This window comes from Aquarana catesbeiana, linkage group LG02, assembly GCF_042186555.1.
Source record: "Aquarana catesbeiana isolate 2022-GZ linkage group LG02, ASM4218655v1, whole genome shotgun sequence".
Taxonomy (NCBI): Eukaryota; Metazoa; Chordata; class Amphibia; order Anura; family Ranidae; genus Aquarana; species Aquarana catesbeiana.
Genome location: NC_133325.1, coordinates 391,063,757 through 391,070,001, shown reverse-complemented (window position 1 = coordinate 391,070,001; position 6,245 = coordinate 391,063,757). Strand labels below are relative to the sequence as shown.

General features: G+C 45.6%; 1 long non-coding RNA gene across 1 annotated transcript; it reads right to left on the bottom strand.

The window, feature by feature from the left end:
* Positions 1-321: 321 nt before the first annotated feature.
* LOC141129933 (uncharacterized) lies at positions 322-6,025 on the bottom strand. The gene is made up of 2 exons (XR_012241913.1): positions 5,497-6,025; positions 322-1,905 (listed from the first exon to the last, which is right to left on the bottom strand). It is a non-coding gene; the product is annotated as an uncharacterized lncRNA (long non-coding RNA).
* Positions 6,026-6,245: the final 220 nt, after the last annotated feature.

Genomic DNA, 6,245 nt, shown 5'->3' with positions numbered 1-6,245 from the left:
TGTGAGACACGTCCTCTCACATGGAAGTCCAAGCCACGCCCCGATATTTGTGTTTGAATGGACATCAGAACCTCTTCTTTATAGCCCTTCTCTCTAAATGTGTTCACCACCACCTCTGATTGTAGAGCATAATCCTCAGCACTGGTGCAATTGCAATGAATGCGCATGAGTTGGCCCTTGGGGATTGCCCCCAACTATTTGGGGTGATGGCAACTGGCCGTTGGTATATATTTATTCCTATCAGTTTTCTTAATAATTAATAATGTTTTTGTGGTAATACTGAAGTAGAAGAATATTGGTAATGACTGCTGGACAATGAACTTCTGGTATGCGAGATTTATTCCACTCTTCTGGCCAGCAAGAATGGACACTCCTGGCCCGACTAATGTCTACACGCCAAGAAGTGTCCGATACAGTCAATTCAGTGTACATATAACTTCCATCACATTACGTCACAAGCGAACAGACAATACATTTCCGTTATAAGACATTCTAACCTTTTAACCCTTTTAAGCAGTCAACCTACTCTTATTGGTGCAAAGCAATTTAGCAAAGCAATTCTTTTTGTACTCTTGCAAAGTTTGCAGGTTTTTTTGTTCTTGCGGTTTCCTTATCTTTCTTACTAATCAGCTTGACATTTGCTAGCTATAGGAAAGTGTGTATCAGTGTGCTAAACACAGGTGTCTGTGTTAAGGGGGGTGAAAGGGTGAATTCAGTGTCTTAACCACAGCCTGTAACAAATTTTACAGATCTCATAAAATGTTCTTAGCATAGTATATAGGAATGGCTTCTTAGCTGAAATTCTAAATCAGTCTTACTACACACATAACCATGGCCATATAACCTGATCCCCATTCCTACTTTATTCCCCCCTTTGATCATAATCATAGCGATTAATATGAGCGAGATTAAGCATCACTAAATAGCATACAGTTCTGCTTTCTAATGGATCAGAGCCCAATGTTACTGAGATTTTTATTTAGTCTTGGGGGGTTAATGGCTGGTATTTCCACATAGCCATAATATGGGTCGCAGCCTTTCTTTCTACAGTGGCCTCAATGAAACTCTGGATCATTCTAGTCCCAAGGGGAATCAGACAGGGTAGCAGCAGACATGCTACGAGTATTACTACAACGATCCCCAATATAGCCTTCACTCCATATACACTATAGGGAGAATCAGAAAATAATTAAAACTTGTCTCTGCAATACTTGAGTTGGTGATCAGGGTACGGTTTACCAGCTTACCGGTGGAGCTAAAGCTCCGAACGGTTAGCCAAGTTTTATAGGGAGCATAAGTAGGGTTATAACAGGTTATCTGATTTTCCACAGAGCACATTGAATAGGTAGTCCCATTATGTATGCAGGTACCAGTCTCTGTGCCCTTGCATGGATAATGAGAGTGCCACAGTAACATCTTGGTAGCTATGGATCCTACTCTGGTGGTCTTTATACAAGGGTCACATGAATTACCCTCCCCCCTTCTTAGCTCGGCCAGTATCACTGCTATGACTATCAACAGTCTCGTTATAAAGATTTTAGTAAACATTACACCGATGAATATCCTCAGGCTTCAGCTTGTGCGTAGACCAACCAGCGTCCGGGCTGTGGTTGGAGCAGAGCTTAGTAGATATCCTTTATCTTCCGCCGTGCGTTGAGCCAGCAGCTTCCAGGAGTGTGTTGGCCGCAGGGCTGCAGTCTGTCTATCTTCTGCCGTGCGTAAATTCAGCAGCTTCCAGGGGTGTGCTGAACACAGGGCTGGAGTTCTTCCTTCTGATTTCTCTGGTCAATCTCAGTCTCAAAGGATCTTGGGGGTCTACTGTACTGTGCCAGGAGTCTGTGAGGTCAGCAGCTCGCTTTACCCTAGAGTGGTGTATCCAGGGTGTCACCTCGGCTACCTTAATGGCTGTTGGGGTAGATAGCAGAACAGTGTAAGGACCTCTCCATTTTGGCCCTAGTGGGGTTAGGTTCCACTCCTTTACCCACACTGTATCTCCTGGTTTAAAGGGGTGTACTGGGTTCAACAAGCTTATGGGAAGTTTCTCTTGAACCCATTTCCCTATGTCCTGCATACTTTCCCCAAGTTTCTGTATCAGTTCACGGTTAGCAACCCCTCCTATCTGATGCAAGTCTCCTCTTATCCCTCTAATGATGGGTGGGGGCCTACCATACAGTACCTCAAAAGGGGACAGATTTGTCCTCTTTGTTGGGGTACTCCGAATTCTCAGTAAAGCAATGGGCAACATCAAGGTCCATTTCATTTGGTATTCCTGACAGAGCTTGGCCAGTTGTGACTTGAGCGTGCGGTTCATTCGTTCAACTTTTCCAGAGCTTTGTGGCCTATATGCAGTGTGTAGTTTCCAAGTATTCTTAAGTGCTGTTGCTAATTCCTGGAGGCACTTGTGGACAAAGTCAGGGCCATTGTCTGAGTCTATATCTGGGGATAAACATCTTTTACAAAACTGCTTCCGTCAGTAAAGTACGCAACGTTTGGATTTTCCAAGGGGCTGTCTTTCAAGTCTGGTCTGCTTGCATATCCATTACCTGGAGACAGTCATGAGTTAGGGGTTCTTGTGAGGTGGGGAGCAGAGTGGCTGGGTTTAAAGTGTTTACAGTCTCTAGGTGGATACGAGGATTTTCACACAGCATAGCTTGATATTTAACTATTCGACTGTTAGTAAACCAGTGATTTCCCTTGTAATCCATTAATGCCTGTACTTGGTGTGGGACTCGGACATAAGTCTCCTGACCCAATGACAACTTGTCAGCTTCGGCCACAAGGAGGGCCGTTGCTGCAATGGCCCGCAGGCAGGATGGCCATCCCTGAGCTACAGTGTCCAGTTGTTTTGAAAGGTATGCTACAGGGCGCTGCCAAGACCCAGAGTATTGTGTCAGGACTCATACTGCTATTCCTTGTTTTTCACTGACATACAAATAGAAGACTTTTTGGCTGTCTGGCAAGCCTAGCCCAGAAACCTGCATTAGGGAGACCTTAATGTCTTAATGCTCTGTTTTGTTGTTCTCCCCATTGAAAGGGTTCCTTTTCTCCCCCCTTTGTGGATTCATAGAGGGGTCTGGCTTTTATGGCAAAGTCCAGTATCCAGATTCAGCAGAATCCTGCCACCCCCAGGAATTCACGTACTTGCTGTCTGGTAGTCGGGATGGGAATCTGACAAACAGCTTCTTTCCTGCCTTCTCCCAATTGTCTCTGTCCTTGTGATACTCTGAATCCCAGGTACTTTACAGTCTCTTGTCAAAATTACACCTTTCTCCGGGACACCTTATAACCTGCCTCCCACAGTAATTGTAACAGTTCATTAGTGACCGCTGGGTGCATGGTCATTACAGCCTGATTGACCGCTCTGAGGTCTTGAACAGAACAACAGTGAGCTGTTTCGGGTTTCTGCGCTGGGAGTAGAGGTGTATTCCAGGGAGACTGACAGGGTTTTGGAATTCCATAGTGTAGGAATTTGTTTAAGTACTTTTGTATTCCTACTAGGGCTTTTCGAGGGACTGGGTACTGTTTCAGGCTGACTGGAGTGGCTCCTGATTTTAATTCAATAAGGATTGGGGGAACATGTCTGGCTAATCCTGGTGGGTTGTCTTCTGCCCATAGTCCCGGGATGTCTTGCAGTATGCGGGCTTCAAAGGGATGGGGCAATTTTAGGATAGCCTATCCCTATCCGTCAGATTGGAAGTATATGTGTGCTCTGAGTTTAGCAAGTAAATCTCTGCCCAGCAAGGGAATAGGGGAATCCGGCATGTACATGAACTGATGTTGGACTTGATGCCCCCCCCCAAACTACAAAGTCTTTCTAATAGGAAGGGTCTTTTGCCTTTATACTTCTGCACTGCTTGGTTAATTCTGTGTCTCTCCTCAGTATTAAAAAGGGTCAATAAAAGTTGCTGGCAGTCCGACCAAGTGGGGTTATGGGTCTGAGTTATTGACCGGAGCAAATCTGTGATGGCTTGAGGCTTCTCAGAGTAGGCAGGGTTATGAATCTTCCAGTTCAGTAAATCTGTTGTGGTAAAAAGGGGTGTAAACTAGAGTCCGATGTTCCTCCACCGCCTGTTCTCTTAAGGGCATTTGCAGAGGTATGTTGAAAGACGGGGCAAGGGTCCGGCTATTTGCATCAGGATTTCTTGGAGTGGAAGTGGACACTTGATTGGGGAGCCCATTGACTACTACTGAGTTCCCTATTTCTGTCCTGCCTATACCCAGAGTGTTACGGTTCGGAGTATATTTACTGAGATTTGGCATTGACAAACTTGCTGAATCTGATGTAGGTGGACAACAACTTGAGTCCCCTTGTTTACTGGACGGGGCATTTGGACATGGCTCTGACCCATCTCTATCTGAGGTCCGTTCATCTACATACGGGGGAGGCTGATCTGTCTCTTCGGGTTGAGAATATATGTGTCTTGTTTGTTTTGTCAGTGGTACTACTCTTTGTCATAACCATAATTCTACACTGTTCCTCTTTTTGTGGCTTCTATCCACTGCAGGTCTTTATCTCCCATTTGTCCAAAGGATGCACAATCATCCAGACGGACGTTTTCCCCTAGCTTACTGACTGACTGACTGACTGAGGATTTGTCCGAAAGATGCGCAATCATCTGGACGAACATTCCTCCTGACTGACTGGCCGAGGATTTATCCCAGAGATGCACAATCATCTGGACGGATATTCCTCCTGACTGGCTGAGGATTTATTCGAGGGATGCACAATCATCCGAACGAACAGTCCTCCTGACTGGCTGAGGATTTATCCGAGAGATGCACAATCATCCGAACGAACAGTCCTCCTGACTGGCTGAGGATTTATTCGAGGGATGCACAATCATCTGGACGGATATTCCTCCTGGAAGGTGCGTCTTGGTCATGTTTCTGTGAGTCTGACATAATATTCTCAAATAATCAGTCAATGGTCTCTAAGTCAAGGGTTCCCTGTGGGGGCCACCGCGCTCCATAGCAGGGCCAATCTTTCTCACACAATGTTATCAATTTCTCAGGGCTAAGTTTTAAATTGCAGTTCTTAGCAAATCCCTTCCTAAAGTTGGAGGTCATGGTTTGTAGGGGAGATTCAACACTATGTTTCCCACCCATTCTTATAACCTAACAGACACCAAGACAGACACAGAGGGTAGGGTAGATGATGAGAATTCAGTAAGGGGTCTGAATCCTCGACACAAGTAGGAACAATAGACAACGCTTCCCTCGGTCAGTGGCCTGGGCGCGGTCTCCCGGCCAGAAACCGCACTTAAAAGAGGACCCGGTCACTTCACCACAAAGTGATGTCTCATACACACATCAATCATACCAGACACTCCCACCCAAAAATTACTGACTGACTGAGGATTCGTCCGAAAGATGCACAATCATCTGAACGGACGTCTCTCTCGGAAGGTGATCAGGCTTCCCTTCTCTCGATCCGTCGAGAGGCTGGCTGGCTGTCCCTATGACTGTTATCCAAAAACAGAAGTAAAAGACTCTCACCTGTTCCCGTTGGAGCTCCAGCTATCTACTTCTCGGATTCCCAGGTCCTTTTGACGCTACGAAGGTCGTCCACAGCAGGCCACCAAATGGGACACAGCGCAGTCTCCTAGATAACAGTTCTAGAAGGCGCCTTTTGAGACTACGATATAGCCCACAGGGCTGGCCTCTCGGACCATTCCTTGTAGGTCTGGTGGAAAAACAGTGCCACCTGCCTCAACAGGTCACACCGATATTCCCCCCTCACGGCCAAATGCACCAAATGAAGTAGAAGAATATTGGTAATGACTGCTGGACAATGAACTTCTGGTATGCGAGATTTATTCCACTCTTCTGGCCAGCAAGAATGGACACTCCTGGCCCGACTAATGTCTACACGCCAAGAAGTGTCCGATACAGTCAATTCAGTGTACATATAACTTCCATCACATTACGTCACAAGCGAACAGACAATACATTTCCGTTATAAGACATTCTAACCTTTTAACCCTTTTAAGCAGTCAACCTACTCTTATTGGTGCAAAGCAATTTAGCAAAGCAATTCTTTTTGTACTCTTGCAAAGTTTGCAGGTTTTTTTGTTCTTGCGGTTCCTTATCTTTCCTACTAATCAGCTTGACATTTGCTAGCTATAGGAAAGTGTGTATCAGTGTGCTAAACACAGGTGTCTGTGTTAAGGGGGGTGAAAGGGTGAATTCAGTGTCTTAACCACAGCCTGTAACAAATTTTACAGATCTCATAAAATGTTCTTAGC